We start from the raw sequence: 18,586 nt of genomic DNA, 5'->3' as shown, positions 1-18,586 counted from the left end.
GATTTAGCAAAGTTGACATGGTGTCATAGGGTTCCTTAATCTTCACTGAGTGCGCAAGTGGTATAGAAGGTTTTTTATTTCCATTATGTAAAAGGACAGCTTTAAGGCTGAGCTTTGACGCGTCGATAAATAACCTCCATTCTTCTGGAACGTAAGGAATTCCTAGCTCCACCATCAGCCCATTTATATCCGTACATACGCACACATTATCTTGCATTGAGAAATAGCTTGAAAATTGAACATGCCTTTTCCTGTACACTGATATGTTCGTTTCTGCATCCAATAATTTACAGAGAGCAATACAAGTGTGTTGTTGACTATTGTAAATATTCATTTTTATGTCTGTGTTTGTAGTAATAAAGCAAATCATTTTTACTCCAACTCAGGAGATCTGAAAGCATTACTATCAGGTGCAATAAACAGTGCACACAGTATACATACAAATATATTTATTTCTCTAGAAAGAACAAAGCGATTTTTACGAAACTTTTAGGGTTTATTAAATATAAATCAAGGTATACTTAGGTATAATTTCTATGTTACTATATGTAAGGGGACAGGAGCTAGGGGAATAAAATATCTGAAAAAGGGAAATTTTTGAGGGAATTTCCCGAAAATCCCTCTGTTACGGGAAAACTGTACGTGATGGAGAGAAACCGAGTGCATATTCGAATTCAGCGCAAAAAGTTCCTTTAAGATCAGGTGATTTTTCTCATGTAACAAACAAAAAGTTTAAATTTGTTAACTAGTGTAATATTTTGTTTTATAATTTGTTTGATTAGAGTAATAAATGGTGTGGATTAATCTAACATATGTGCCATTATAAATTATGACAAGGAAGTATAAAGGAAATAAATATAAAATTCACACGAAATATTTTCCTTTAATGACGTGGAAACACTAAAAGATAGAAGTGGAACTATTAGAAATTCACTAAACATTAATACCCAATATTTAATTCACAAGTGAAGACATAGATTTTTTAAAATCGTAACATTTCATATTTCGTAATTAAGAAATGTGTTCCAAATTTGATATCAAGTAATATTTTCAAACAGCAATTTATCATTATTCTTATATAACAGTCCACAAATGTCTGATAAACTGACACTTTCATGCCACGTTTACACACATATTCTTCACTTTACATTTACAGAATGGACAACACGGTATTTGTTTCACTCTGCAAGGACAAACATTAACTTTGGCACATGTCTTGCACATACAAGGAGAGACAAATTCAGGAGGTCTGAAATATCCAGTCGTTATTATTGGCTTAAGATATCCTGCTTCTTCTATGTAACCATACTCTAATGGATTCAGTGGTTGGGCTTCATCCAGTACAGTCATCCATATGTAGCACTCAAGATATGCACGCTCTATATGAAAGACTATCGTTGATGGACATAGTTGAGAAAAGTTGATAGCTTTTGCTTTGTGGTATTGTTCAAATCGTTCAAATCGATGAACCAACCAAGTACTTTTGCGATAAAAAGCTCAGCATTTTGTATCATTCTTCCATCCAAGGGAGCAACCCCAAAATTGTTCAACAGGGTTCGTGATGTCATTACTGTTTTAGTTTTAAGTGCCATAAGTTTTGTCCCAACCTTACTTGTGGTATCGCAACCAGTTAAACTGTGCACAGCAAAAAGAACATATAAAAGTGTGTCGTCCATGTTCTCCGTCATTTTGTGAAGTAGTATGTACCTCATAGATGGTCGTGTGTCTTTGACAACCCACAGTTCTTTCAGGCCACATTTTTTATAACTCTATTTGAAATGATATAGTGCGGAAATCATAACATCTGTATCTACTGAGGCAATCATAACTCTTTCAATGGAATCAGTTTCGACCATGTGTTGGATGTGTTTCATGATTCTATTATCAGCTTCCTCACATTCACAGTGAAGATCTGGTACCAAACTAACAGATCCTTCGGTTAATTTCAGGCATAGCTTTGGGTTATGTTTGTGACCTCCTCCCAAATACAAAGATTTTATAGAATTTCCTTGATGACAATCCACTCAATGAAGAGTTCTTGCAAACGTGCTTTGTTCTGGCTTGAAGCCCAAAAAGTATCCATGTTGACAAGAAGAGGTGCATTTGGGTTACTAGGAATCACATCAATAAGATCAACATTTTTTTGTCGCCTCAGTCGCTCCCAGTTTTTGATACTTTTATCTTGATACAATTCAAACACTATGTCAGTGCGCAAACAACCTTCGGAGAGTTTTAAAAATATTTTCCACAAATAGTCAAAGTAGTCTCCAAACGTTTTACACATAATTCGTTTGACATAGACTTTTCGCGCGTACACCATAAAGTCAATCACCATTGCTGCTCTCGTTTCCTGCGTTGGTAGATAACTAACTACATTATTCTTATTTAAAAAGTGTTTTTCAAGTTCTTTGCTGAGTTGTGCTTTATCTGCTTTCTTTAAGAACTCATCATCTGTTAGATAATACGATGTAAATGTAAGATCGTATTTTAGTACTGTCTCAATATCGAAATTTCTTGAACATGCTATTTCTATGAACCGAATAGCATTATTTGTTTCTTGGAGTGCCGTCTCGGTTGCAGATATGTGTTTCTTTGTTTCTGGAAATTGTTTATGTATGGGATCTAGAATACCTTTGGATTTGTCAATGAGCCTTTCTTGAACGAACTTTTTGTAGCTAGTATAGAGAGTTAGTACTCAGCTATTACTTGATCAATTTTTGTTCCACTTATAATGTTAGAAATTCCACGACTTTCGACTTTCGAAAAGGGATTTCCTCTCTCAAGCACAAGAGTTATCATCTCTGAAATATTTTGCTGCTCTTGAATTGTTAAAGACTTTGAAAACTCATGATGAAGAGCATATTCATCGTCTTCATTAAGGCCACAAAACCGTCTCAAAAAGTATGTTATATTTTCTTTCTCATGTTTGATAAGATTGTGTTTTGTCACGGCTTCTTTTTTCTGGTTACTCCGATTTTGCCTCCAGATCCCTTGGCTGGCTTATTGTAGTGTTGCTCTAGTGCTTGATCCAATGCAATGCTGCTAAATCTATTGTTACTATGTTGAGCTGTGAAATGACCGTTCTTAAACTCATTATAGATCAGAAGATGTTCTTGTTCTAGTTTTAAGCAATCGTGGTAATATAGAGTACAACACCGTGCATAATTTGTTCTGTCAAATGAGAAGAAAAGAGGCAAACACTCTCTAAGGCTGCACACATGCAAGTCCCAGTTATTTTCTCTGTCCGCTCGAATTAAGTCTCGGAGAAGAGGAGCAAGTGTGGAGACAAACCGATCCCAATAAGCAAACATTTCACTCTTTTGTGCTCCACTTTCTCTAAATTTTTCAAAGTCCATTCTGATGGCACTCAGGTTTTCGATAGCACATTTAGTTTCTTTAGATAAACTTTGTTCTTCATACACAGATAACTGTATGCGTTTTACTATTGAGAACAATTCGGAATATTTAGTTATGTTAATCTGTTCCATGAACGCCTTCCACTCCTGTGTTTCCATTTCTTCACAAAGCATTCCTATTGCTCTAACTCCCCTGCTATAGTGGTTTCCTTTTAAAGTGTGTGGACCCATGGTTTCAGTCTGAACAAGCATTTCAAAGCTCCACTGCTCTTGAGGTATAGACCAATACATGCAAGCACGACTTTCTGAAGATGAAATCCTCCAAGGCCAAAAAATATGTTGGAAACCTTTTCGGGTTGAAGAAGCTGAATTTCTTTAGTTATATGATATACGCCTTCGTCACACCACAGTGAACTCTCTTCGATATTTAACTGGTGCAAGATATCTTGGAAATTACACATTGTTGTATAAATAGAGTCATACTGAGTTGCAGGATAGGGTAATATTGGAGTATATCCCGTAATGGTCCTGTGAGAAGGATGTTCAGACGGTGCACTCGTAAAAGCGTTTCTAGAGGGAATCTCAATTTCCTGAGGGAGATCTAAATGAGGTACGTTAGGAACGAAAGTACTGAGGATACTGCACTTTGTTTTTGGCTTTGTGTAGTAAAATAGTTTTTGGGCATCTATATCTTTAGTGAGAGTTCGTGAAGTGACATCAATGCCAAACGTTCCCAGGTATCTCTCGCTAAACACACACAGAGTGTCTCGAAAGTCCCCCGATATAGGGTAATTCTGTTATTATCAGAGTTATAGCAAAATGTAAGAGGGAAAACCATCTCCAAATATGATGTTTTCAATCTAAAGTGAAGATTCTTCTAACGAGACGTTATCACTCAGATGATGGTCTTGAAACAAGACAAGTACTGTGTCGTGTGTTCCATGCATTCCTGAAAATTAGCTTCTTCTCTGTCGAAATTGTCCATAGCACCTCGAACAGGAATGTTGGTTTTATTGATGGAGGTATGGAAACACGGTGTCCTTTAGCCTTAATAATAGTCCTGTTTGCTAGCATTTGATCTTGACGTAGCACATCATCATAACTGCAGCATAGCCCTTGACGGTTCAACATGGTGATGATAGTTTTGGATCTACTTAAATGGTGTATTGCTTGAGCATTAGCGACATGTAACGATGTTTTTTTTAAGCCATTGTGTATTAAGAAATAGGATATCTGAAATAAGGTATCACGTCTACGCTGAGTACTTGATGATTTACAGAATGAGGGTACTAATTCGTGAAGGAGCTTTTCTCATTGCTTTGGCCCTGACTGTTCATAATCTAATTCAGATTTTTGCAGGTCAACTGTATCACCACACCATTTATTACTCTAATCAAACAAATTATAAAACGAAATATTATTTGTACCTCTACGGCAATTACAGTCTGAGCTGGAAATCTTTCTATGTGACAAAAGTACTTTCATTAAATCCAAAGATTGTTAAAGCGACCAAAATCATAAAATACAAAATATTTTATTACTCCTCTGCTAGTGAACCAATCAAGACAAAACTTTCAGCATATATTTATCACATTACAGAAAATGTATGTAATTTTTCTTTCTCGCCTAGAACCCAGCGTTGCCATATAACAATAGCAAAAAATCGGTAAAAGGGAAATTTTTGAGGGAATTTTTCCAAATTTCCCTCATTTACTTCCCTCTTGTGTGTATTACTGACAAGTGAATAACGTCACCTAAAAGCCTATACTATTGCAAATCGAACGAGGTATAACTGATACCTTTGCGACAATTACAGCTTGAGGTAGATGTATTTAAGAAAAATGTAGTGAATACGAAAGGAATATTCAAGATGGCGGCCATTGCGCAATAATGACCATGATTCAGAACATGTGACCAATTTTTTTTAAAACACTAAAGATAGTAGAACTCGGTAAAACAAACAAACCTCCTGGCTCTCAAACTCCCAACAGGACTTTCCTAGCTGCTGGATTATTGGAGAGGGCTGGTATCAAACCAGGGACCACACGAACCGGAGATGAACGCTCTACCACTTAGCTATCGCGGCCCCCAATTTCATGTTTAAACAATGTGCCACCCTGCATGTGATGTTTTTCGGCTTCTATTCTATTCGGACTCTGTTGGCATATTTCAACTGAAAGCAATTGAAACGATTGGAAGTTCTCAGAAAAAATTAGTCCATATTCAACAAAATTGTATATTTTTAAATCAAAATTATAAGTTTCTTTGGTTAAGGGGAAGAGGGGTCCTGATATTTGATTGACTTCAACTGAAAGTGTGGATATTATGCGAAAATCTCAACAAACACACACATCACACTGTATTAAAGTCAAATAACATGTATGACATTTATCATCAACATTTTTTTAATTATTCGGGGGGGGGGGCAGAGAAAGGATACACTTCTTCACTCTCTCCTTATCGATTAATTTTAAATTCAAGTAGTGGGAATGATTGTGAGGCCTCAAAAACTATGCGTTATATTCAATGAAAATATTTTTTACGCAAGATATACCCTACTCGTATATTGGATCAATTTTTTTAATCTGTGGAGGAAGAAAGAGCAACCCTTACCACATCAGGGGGCTAAACTCACAGCTCATCCTTAATTGACTTTGATCCCAAGCACAGGGGATTACGGAAAGAAGTCAAAGAAAATATACATAACATCGTGTGAAAACCGAATGTTTTATATAAATTATCTTGGAACTCACAAAATATCAGGGTGGGGGATAGCACTACTGCTTTATTCTTTATCGATTTTCATCTCCATCCAGAATGACTGACTGGGCAACCTTAAAGAAAATGTACGACATACAGTACTACACAAAAATTAGACAGTTGTAATGGAAATTGTCATGAAAAATATTGTCTGAAATAAGGATGAGAAGAGGGAGAAATAATCCTTCTCACATGAAGGGACTGAATCACAACTTATCCTTAACTCATTTTAATCCCAAGCACTGGAGAGCAGGGGAAAGAGTCATTGAAAATGTACATTATATTATATTGTGACCGTATGCATTTTAGAAAATTTATAATAGAACTCTTAAAATTACGCCGTATTTGACGGCAGCGATTTTTTTACATGCTTTACCATAGAATATTTTCTAAATCATGGGAGGAAAGGTTGGCGAGTTCTCAAATTTTCTGATTTCAACTCTAAGCACTGGGAATTATGTGAAAACCTCAATAACCACATACTTCATATTGTGTCAAAATCGAACATTTTTTATAAAAATTGTCGTAGAACATATTCTTTTAAACAGAGGAGGGGGTAGGGAGATACGGTCACTCACTTGTTCTAGACTAATTTTAAACACAAGCAGCAGAAATGATTTTGAAGTCTCAAAGAATGTGTAGCATATTACATGCAAATTTAATATTTTACGAAGGATATCGCGTATTATATATTTTAGAAAACATATTCTACATTAAGGGTCTAAATTCACCACTCATTCTTGGCTGATTTTAACTCCAAGCATGTGGGATTACGTAAAAGTCAAGAAAATATATGTACCAAAACCGAATGAGTTCTATGAAAACTGTCGTGGAACTCTAAAAAATATCAGGACAACGAAAGGGTTACATCAACTATTTTATTCTCTACTGATTTTAACTCCATGAAGAGCGATGACTGTGAAGCATCGAAGAAAATATACAACACATTACACAAAAAACGAACATTCTTTTCAACGAAAATGATCGTGCAACATTCTTTTTTTGGAGGGGGGGGTGTGTGCAATTTACACGTTCGTTGCTGGCAATTTTAACCCCAAGCTGCGGAGATGATCAGAATGCATAAAGAAACTATACACTGTGTTTAACCATAACCGAATAACTTTTATGGTTTATATTGGAAAATTGTCTTGCATGTTTGTATTCAAGCTTACAACATGGGAGTGAATTTTACACCAGTCCTCCACCTTATTCTTGATGGATTGCAGCCCTAAAATTAACGTTACTTTTGCAACTTGAAGGAAGACATATATGCACAAAGTGTCATGAAAATTGAATAAGTTTTAGAAGAACTATCGTTGAACAGACGGATAGATGGAGAGACGGGATAAAACAAGAATGTCGACAGAGTCGAATAGTATAAGCTTCGCTACACTTGTTTACTCTACTACAATATATATACAAAAATACAGCGCTGTAACTTAATTTTTTTTTCTGAGAGGGGCAAGCATTAATATTTGGGCCCTCTAGAAAAAGATGTTTTGAGCCCTCCCGCAATATTTGAAAATAGGGCCTTTCTTTCCATTTTTCTCTTACTCTTTGTGGGGCCCTCAGAACCTGTGGGCCTTCTCTCATGCCCCTGAGCCCGTTCCATACATTACAAATTAATTAAGGGGACAATATTGATAAATCTCAAATCCATACTAATAAATGTTATTTCTAGGACTCTAATAATAGACATTTTTTACTGAAATCGGCCCAGAACTCATTTTTGTTTTATTTATCTTTTATGTGCTGTTTTTTAATGTAATGTAATGCACTTGTTTGATGCTTCATTTATAATTGTCATTGAACTTAATTAAAGCTAACAAAGATGTAGGCTAATAATGACTTTTTATACGTTATGAAAGTATTTGACGTTGTAGAAACATTATTTTCTGGGCACTGAAGTCAGTGTCGTAACTAAGGGATTGGGGACCACCCCGCAGACAACGTGGAGTGGGCTTCCCTCTCTACGTCCTACTTAACGATTTCGAGGCCCCGTGATGGTTTGGGGCTCCCCGCAATGAGGGGTCTGCGGGGCCCTAATTTACGCCTCTAACTGAAGTACTTATGAATCGACTACAGTAAGAAGAATGAAGAACAAAATGCGAACTGTACAATAACAGGAAAGCGGCCCATACATGTACACACTTGCATGACCAACATGCATGAAAGATTTGTCTCATCATGTATGATGGAAGAATTGTTTGCCCACACACGCACCAACATGATGTCCAACTTACTAGAAGTTGTTTGAGAAATGTGGAGGACAGAGACCATGAAGAGTCGAATGGTAAGACAATATGATTGCTACCAACTAGTAGTAACCATGGAGGTCTCTTAATTCTACATGTCAGTACACAGGAATAAGTGTGAGAATAAAACTAGTTGCAATAATATTTTATTTTAATTACCTGTGGAGATGACTCATCAGGCTCTTAAACACTACTGTGTTCATCTAGGTTGCTTTTGCTTACACGTGTTTCTTCCTGATCCGATAAAAATTAAAGTTAATCGTAATACCACAGGGGTGTAGCCATGGGGAGGAGGGCGTCGTGGCCAGACCCCAAATGATTTCCTGGACCCCCTAAAAGACCAGCTTTTAAAACATCATCGTAAAATTAAATCGCTCCAGTCATTTAAATATAACAAAGTATACATATAATTAATAATTTACGTTAAGTTATTTACCGATTGAAAAATAATATGGTATCTCTTCTCTGTAAGGCAGCGTTTCCCAACCAGTGTGCCGCGGCACACTGGTGTGCCGTGAATGGGCCGCTAGTGTGCCGCTGGAGTAGTAGAAAATGGCGGTTCTGCGACACTGACCCTCTACCCACTTTCTCAGTCCCGCCTGAAACAGACAACGAATTTCCCAGTGCCGCCTGACACACTATTCCGGGGGACATATGGGGGATACGAGAAATCGAGCATCGTGAACCGTCAACCCACGGTCTTTTACGACCTCCATTTTAGGGGTGAATTTGTTCCCTTTTATGAGCACTTTTTAGGGGGTGTATTCATTCCCTTTTATGAGCACATTTTAAGGGGTGGACTCGTTCTCTTTTATGAGCATATTTTTCAACCCCTACGTAACAGAACAGATCAGATAACAGATAAGAATATGAAACATAGAAGGGGTGTATTCATTCTCTTTTATGAGCATATTTTCTAACCCCTATTTTAACATAGCAGAAAGAGCATCAGACTACGTAACATAACAAGGGTGTAGTCGTTCCCTTTTATGAGCATATTTTCCAACCCCTATGTTAATACGAACACATAGAAGAGCAGATAACACATAAGACTATGTAACACACAGCAGAACAGATAACACTTAAGAGTACGTAACATAACAAGGGTGTACTCGTTTCAACCCCTATTTTAACATAGGATATAACACATAAGATTACGAACACATAGAAGAGCAGATAACACATAAGGCTACGTAACACACAGCAGAGCAGATAACACATAAGAGTACGTAACATAACAAGGGTGTACTCGTTCTCTTTTATGAGCATATTTTTCAACCCCTCTTTTAACATAATAGAAATGACATAAGAATACGTACATAGCAGAAACACATAAGACTATGTAACATAGCAAGGGTGTACTCGTTTCCTTTTATGACCTCCATTTTAAGAGTATACTCGTTTCCTTTTATAAGCATATTTTCCAACCCTTATTTTAACATAGCAGAAACTACGAACACATAGAAGAGCAGATAACACAAGGGTGTAATCATTCATTCTCTTTGATGACTATTTTTTTCCACCCCTAATTGAAATTACATAGCAGAGCAGATAATACATAAAATTCGTTTCCTTTTATGAGTACTTTTAGGGGTGTATTCATTCCCTTTTATGATTACTTTTTCAACCCCTATTTGAACATTTTAACATAGCACAAATTTATGAACACATTCTCCACCCCTATTTTAACGTAGCACTGATTTCGTTCCCAACCCTTAATTTAACATAGCAGAAATGACACAAGCATGTCCCAAACTACTGACCATCGTGAACAAAGGTCAAACTCAAAAACGAAACAACATATCGAGGTGGTGTTTCCACATTTAGCAATTGGTCATCAATTACTGACCATCGAGGTCAAAGATCAAAACTCGTAAACGAAGCAACATATTGAGGTGGTGTTTCTACATTTAGCAATAGGTCTTCAGGTACTACATGTCCCAAAATTAGTGGTCATCGAGGTCAAAGGTTAAAATTCTTAAAACCTAATAGTTCGCAAACGGATCCAAATATTGCGATGCTCTTTCCACATTTAGTAATTGGTCATCAACCACTGCAAGTTCCAAAATAATGACCATCGGGGTCAAAGGTCAATATACTTAAAACCTAATAACTCGGAAACGGAGCCACATATTGATATGGTGTTTCCACCTTTAGTAATTGATCATCAACTACTACAAGTTCCAAAATAATGAGCATCAAGGTCAAAGGTCAAAATACTTAAAACCTAATAGTTTGTAAACTGACCCACATATTGATATGGTGTTTCCACATTTAGTAATTGGTCAAGTTCCAAAATAATGATCATCGAGGTCAAAGGTCAAAATATTTAAACGCAAATAACTCTTAAACAGAGTAACGTATTGAGGTGCTGTTTCCAAATCTAGTAATACGTCATCAACCACTGGAAGTTCCAAAATAATGATCATCAAGGTCAAAAGTCAAAATATTTAAACGCAAATAACTCTTAAACAGAGTAACGTATTGAGGTGCTGTTTCCAAATCTAGTAATACGTCATCAACCACTGGAAGTTCCAAAATAATGACCATCGAGGTCAAAGGTCAATATACTTAAAACCTAATAACTCGAAAACGGAGCCACATATTGAGATGGTGTTTCCACATTTAGTAATTGATCATCAACTACTACAAGTTCCAAAATAATGACCATCGAGGTCAAAGGTCAAAATACTTAAAACCTAATAACTCGAAAACGGAGCCACATATTGAGATGGTGTTTCCAAATTTAGTAATGGGTTACCAACTACTACAAGTTCCAAAATAATGACCATCGAGGTCAAAGGTCAAAATACTTAAAACCTAATACTTTGTAAACGGAGCCAACATATTGAGATGGTGTTTCCACATTTAGTAATTGGTCAAGTTCCAAAATTATGATCATCGAGGTCAAAGGTCAAAATATTTAAACGCAAATAACTCTTAAACAGAGTAACGTATTGAGGTGCTGTTTCCAAATCTAGTAATACGTCATCAACTATTACATGTTCCTAAAGTACTGACTAACGAGGTCAAAGGTCAAATATTTAAGCTTTAATAACTTTAAACAAAGCCTGTGTGACCTATTCAGTTTTGTACCAAGCAGAGAGAAGTGAAGAATGAATAAATATGATTGGTTTATTTCGAGAAAGAAAGCAAAGATATGCCATTTTAACTATTTAAATAAAAGAAAGGATAAATTTGAATGACCTATTCAATTTTGTACCAACGAGAAATGCCATTTTTACTAATCAAATAAACAAAAGAAAACCGAAGAAGGATTATTTTAACTAACTCTTATATACCATTTTGTACTACTCCAATAAACGAAGGAATACCAGAAAAAAAAGAAGTAAAGAATGAATAAAATTTAGGTGGATTATTTTCTTTTGTACTAACTGGAAAAGAGAAGAAGAGCTACTTTAACTAGCTTATTATGTACTGTTTAAACAAACGAAAATTGACCATTATGTAACTTTTGAACTTACTGAAATGTTCTATTTTTGTATCAATCAGAAAAACCCGAAGAAGGATCATTTTAACAAGTTCATAATTTCGATATTCTACTTTTTATACCAACGAGAAAAAAAATGAACTAGCTGAATATATGAAATAATAAATTTAAGTGACCTATTCAATTTTGTACCAATGAGAAACGGCATTTTAACTGGCTCAGAAAAAGGCGAAGAAGGACTATTTTATATAATTTTACTACTCAAATAAACAATGGAGTATTTAGTTTTGTACCACCGAGAAAATAAAGAAATTGCACCATTTTGGAGTATTCAAATAAACAAAGGACTTATAATTTGTGTCAACTCCAAAAATCAATTAAACGAAGTAATGCATTTGAGTGAGCTATTTAATTTGGAAAACCGAAGTTGAGTATTATTTCAACAAATAAAGGAATAAGCAAAAAAGTATCATTTTATATCATTTTAAACTAGTCTAATAAACGAAGGCATAAATATGAGTGAGCTATTTAATTTTGTAGCAACCAAAGAATCATTTTAACTAGCTGAGTATTTTCACGAAAGAACAAAATTGTACTAATCAGAAAAAGCGAAGAAGACCCATTTTAACTAACTGAGAATTTCTGTACCTTTTTGTACTATTTAAACAAACGATGGGATAAATTTGAGTGACCTGTTTTTTGTACTAACCAGAAAAATCGAAGAAGGCTCTTTTATACTAGCCCAATGAACGAAAGAACAAATTTGGGTGTTCTACTTTTTATATTAAACAAAGAAGAACCATTTTGTACTACTCAAATAAACGAAAGAATAAAATTGTACTAACCAGAAAAAGCGAAAAAAAGACCGTTTTAACTAGCGCAGAGTTTCTGTAACGCAAAAATTAATTTGGATGGAGTAACAAGAAAGAAAGCAAAGATATGCCATATTAACTATTTAAATAAACGAAGGGATAAATTTAAGTGATCTATTCCATTTTGTACCAAGGAGAAATGCCATTTTTATCTAGCTTAGAATTTCTAGTGCATGTTGTATTATTTAAACAAAAACGAAGGGCTAAATTTGAGAAAGCGAACATGAACCATTTTACTCAAATTTGGATGGAGTATTTAGCTTTGTATGAACCGGAAAAAAGTGAAGAAGGACCACTTTAACTAACTCAGAATTTTATATCATTTTGTAATACTAAAATTTGGATGGATTATTTACTTTTATACCATGCAGAAGAAAGGAAACAAAGGTATAAATTTGTACTAAACAGAAAAGCGAAGACATTTAAAAAAATAATAAATTTATTGAGGTGTCCTTTTTCCTTTTGTACCATCGAGAAAAAAGCCAAAAAGGATCATTTTAACTGGCTTAGAATTTTATACCTTTTTTGTAAAAATTTGTACCGAACCTAAAGAAGCAAGGAAATACCATTTTTGTGTTAACCAAAAAAAAGCGAAGACCATTTTAAATAGCTCAGCATGTTATAACTTGTTGTGTTTTTTGGTCTACCCAATTTCTTGACCATATTGTCATATGTAAACAAACAGAAAAAGGAAAGAACTAACATTTTGTACTAATCAAATAAGCGAAGGAATAAATTTGAGTGGCTTAAGCAAAGAAGGTCAATGGTAACGAGCCTTTGTGTGCTATTAAATTTGAGTGACCTATTAAAGAATGAGTAAATTTTGTTTGCAATTAAAAAAGCGAAGAAGGTCTACTTTCTGTACCAATCATAGAAAAACAAATTTGTTTGACCTTTTCACTTTTATAGCAAGCAGAAAAAGCACGAAAAAAAGGGAAGAAGGTTCATTATAACAAGCTTGGTATTTTTATCTTTGTGCTGCTACATTTTGTATTATTTTTGTGTCATCCAGAGAACAATTTAAATTGACTCTACCGTCATTAAGTAAGGCTCATAAAATATTTGAACGTGAGATTTAACAAACAAGAATTGCGTCATAATTCAATTATAACTTAATTGTGTAGAACAGACTCCATAGCAATTAGCGTTCTAAAGAAAAAAGAAGAAACAGCATGCTTGGCCAATTTGAATCACAGCAGAAGAATTAGCTCATCAAGGAAATGAAAAGTTTTCAAAGTTCCATGTTCCATACCATTTATAAAGAGTGCTGCAGATATTTAAGCAACGTTACGAATGCGTTACCTAACATTTGTATTGCTAAGGTACTGCCTATTGCTCAACGATTCAATTATTTTTTTAAAATTTTCTTTCCTCGTCTAAGTCCAAAAAGACAAATATATATTTTTGCATTTATGTATTTTATTATAATGGAATATAAGTTTATGGAGTATATTTGGAAAATAATAGAACATACATCATTATGTTATATCAACGAATTGTTTTGTATTGCCTTGAAACATATTATTAAACACGGAGAATGCATAGAATGCTTTTATTCTAGGTATATAAATAGATGTATCACACTTGATTTGTTTTTGCTGAAGAGTAGAAAAATGACTAGCACGGAGATTGTTTATGTTTCACCTAGAGAAAAAGAAATTCAGCGTGAAAACGAAAAACCTATACTGTTAATTCACCCGTCTGACCCCGATTTGCCAGATGAATTATGTGATAAAGTGAGAATCATATATCCAACACAAGAAATAGAAGAAGTGTATTATTTTAGAAGCTATAATAGATATAATGATGAAATACTCCCGGAAAGTGATGATGACAGTGTTTCAAATATTACCTGTTTCGAACTGGAAGCTAATGAGTGCGAGTGTACTAGTGAAAGTATTAGTGATACATGTGTTATACAATTATTTAATGAGTATACACCAAATTCAGTATTATTATGTGAAGCATGTTCTAAACATAATGAAAATGAAAAAGATCACAACTGTTTGCTGCTGTATGATTACGAATTATTACAAAAGGTGTGTACGATCTTAATTAAACGTGAAATGAGAGATAAAATCTATAAACTTTATTTAAAGAAGCATTTTAAAGGTTGTAATATTAAGAACACTTATGCTGTGGAGAAAAAATCTAATCTGGTATATGAATACATTACAGAGTGTGATTATTATATCAACAAAATAGTAGAAATACTTTTAGAGAAAGATAAACAATTATTTAATTCTGTAAATGAACACTGAGCCCACTGTAGGATATGCATTTGATTGTGTATGAATAGAAGAACTTGACCTGTTAACTATATTATTTTATAAATGGATCAATTTGTAGTGTTGTAATATTACAAACATTGGACTAGCACATGTAAATAATAGTTAGATGTAAAATTCTGAATTACCGGCAACTGAATTGTCAGTTAGAGTCAATTTAAATTGTTCTCTGGATGATACATCATCTCAATATGTGGCTCCGTTTACAAAGTATTAGGTTTTAAGTATTTTGACCTTTGACCTCGATGGTCATTATTTTGGAACTTGTAGTAGTTGGTAACCCATTACTAAATTTGGAAACACCATCTCAATATGTGGCTCCGTTTTCGAGTTATTAGGTTTTAAGTATTTTGACCTTTGACCTCGATGGTCATTATTTTGGAACTTGTAGTAGTTGATGATCAATTACTAAATGTGGAAACACCATATCAATATGTGGCTCCGTTTTCGAGTTATTAGGTTTTAAGTATATTGACCTTTGACCTCGATGGTCATTATTTTGGAACTTCCAGTGGTTGATGACGTATTACTAGATTTGCAAACAGCACCTCAATACGTTACTCTGTTTAAGAGTTATTTGCGTTTAAATATTTTGACTTTTGACCTTGATGATCATTATTTTGGAACTTCCAGTGGTTGATGACGTATTACTAGATTTGGAAACAGCACCTCAATACGTTACTCTGTTTAAGAGTTATTTGTGTTTAAATATTTTGACCTTTGACCTCGATGATCATTATTTTGGAACTTGACAATTACTAAATGTGGAAACACCATATCAATATGTGGGTCCGTTTACAAACTATTAGGTTTTAAGTATTTTGACCTTTGACCTCGATGCTCATTATTTTGGAACTTGTAGTAGTTGATGATCAATTACTAAAGGTGGAAACACCATATCAATATGTGGCTCCGTTTCCGAGTTATTAGGTTTTAAGTATATTGACCTTTGACCCCGATGGTCATTATTTTGGAACTTGCAGTGGTTGATGACCAATTACTAAATGTGGAAAGAGCATCGCAATATTTGGATCCGTTTGCGAACTATTAGGTTTTAAGTATTTTAACCTTTGACCTCGATGACCACTAATTTTGGGACATGTAGTACCTGATGACCTATTGCTAAATGTAGAAACACCACCTCAATATGTTGCTTCGTTTACGAGTTTTGATCTTTGACCTCGATGGTCAGTAGTTGATGACCAATTGCTAAATGTGGAAACACCACCTCGATATGTTGTTTCGTTTTTGAGTTTGACTTTTGTTCACGATGGTCAGTAGTTTGGGACATGCTTGTGTCATTTCTGCTATGTTAAATTAAGGGTTGGGAACGAAATCAGTGCTACGTTAAAATAGGGGTGGAGAATGTGTTCATAAATTTGTGCTATGTTAAAATGTTCAAATAGGGGTTGAAAAAGTAATCATAAAAGGGAATGAATACACCCCTAAAAGTACTCATAAAAGGAAACGAATTTTATGTATTATCTGCTCTGCTATGTAATTTCAATTAGGGGTGGAAAAAATGGTCATCAAAGAGAATGAATGAATACACCCTTGTGTTATCTGCTCTTCTATGTGTTCGTAGTTTCTGCTATGTTAAAATAAGGGTTGGAAAATATGCTTATAAAAGGAAACGAGTATACTCTTAAAATGGAGGTCGTAAAAGGAAACGAGTACACCCTTGCTATGTTACATAGTCTTATGTGTTTCTGCTATGTTACGTATTCTTATGTCATTTCTATTATGTTAAAAGAGGGGTTGAAAAATATGCTCATAAAAGAGAACGAGTACACCCTTGTTATGTTACGTACTCTTATGTGTTATCTGCTCTGCTGTGTGTTACGTAGCCTTATGTGTTATCTGCTCTTCTATGTGTTCGTAATCTTATGTGTTATATCCTATGTTAAAATAGGGGTTGAAACGAGTACACCCTTGTTATGTTACGTACTCTTATGTGTTATCTGTTCTGCTGTGTGTTACATAGTCTTATGTGTTATCTGCTCTTCTATGTGTTCGTATTAACATAGGGGTTGGAAAATATGCTCATAAAAGGGAACGACTACACCCTTGTTATGTTACGTAGTCTGATGCTCTTTCTGCTATGTTAAAATAGGGGTTAGAAAATATGCTCATAAAAGAGAATGAATACACCCCTTCTATGTTTCATATTCTTATCTGTTATCTGATCTGTTCTGTTACGTAGGGGTTGAAAAATATGCTCATAAAAGAGAACGAGTCCACCCCTTAAAATGTGCTCATAAAAGGGAATGAATACATCCCCTAAAAAGTGCTCATAAAAGGGAACAAATTCACCCCTAAAATGGAGGTCGTAAAAGACCGTGGGTTGACGGTTCACGATGCTCGATTTCTCGTATCCCCCATATGTCCCCCGGCATAGTGTGTCAGGCGGCACTGGGAAATTCGTTGTCTGCTTCAGGCGGGACTGAGAAAGTGGGTAGAGGGTCAGTGGCGCAGAACCGGCATTTTTCTACTACTCGCGGGGAAATCGAAACAAAATTATTAATTCTATAGCAGTCAAATTGCAGACATAAGGGAAAATGTATATTTGTATTTCACATTACTATGAACCTCTACTATGAATCTACAATTTTAAGTTTCATACCGTGTACAACTTTAATGTTGAAAAAGGTATTTATCATTGTTATGACCATTGTTGCAGAATATTTCGTAACCTGAAATTTTAAAATATAATTCAATACTTTCGGTATAGGAAACATACATACAAATTACCTATTTGTGTTTTAAAAGTAAAAGAGATTTGTTTGTCCGTTCGTTATTTAGTTATCTAACAGTTTTCGAAAAAGAAAGCGTAGTTTTGCAATCCTGAGTCCAATATTTCATTGAATTGTTTTCTATTTTTAAATTAGAATGAAAAGGAAACATAATGATTAACCACGGGGGGAAACCAGTGATTGAGCTTTCTTCTCTGTGAGAAAGATCATTAATCACAGGGGAAAAAATATACCATGGTATTTTATATTTACAAATAATAATATCTATGAGGGTGCCGCGAGAATTCAAGTTACACCCGTATTGTGTCGCAAGTTGAAAAAGGTTGGGAAACGCTGGTGTAAGGAATGATCAAATGCACAGGTTGCTACCACATCTGCTACAAATCGATTGATCTAGTGCTCCTGTGCGGATCATTTCCAAATTGGTTGAGTTGATTTTGAGTTTAACGTCCCGTTCAGCAGCGAAGCTATATGACACGTGGACCTACTGATTAACGTGGAATCCGAACCACATTAGTTCCCGCTGGAAATCGAACGCGGGTCTCCCACGCCAACATGTCCAAATTGGATTAAATTTTTTAGATAATGGAACTATATTATTCCACACCATTTATAATATTTTGTGTAATTTTTCTTTAGATTTGTGTCAATATAAACTCATAACAAACAAATGAACTTATACTTATTTGTAACAGCAGATTACACAATTTACTGTGATTTTATCCAGTAGGGAGCGATAGCCCCTCATAAGATGAAGATTTCTTATTTTATATGTAAAAAACCCATCCCAGAGTTTGGAGCTCTTAAAGGTAGCTCTAAGTAGCAGTATTATAACCCACCGATCCCCAGAA

The sequence above is a fragment of the Thermobia domestica genome, chromosome 2 (genome assembly GCF_964235325.1).
Source record: "Thermobia domestica chromosome 2, izTheDome1.hap1.1, whole genome shotgun sequence".
In the NCBI taxonomy this organism is placed as follows: domain Eukaryota; kingdom Metazoa; phylum Arthropoda; class Insecta; order Zygentoma; family Lepismatidae; genus Thermobia; species Thermobia domestica.
This window is presented reverse-complemented; position numbering follows the sequence as displayed.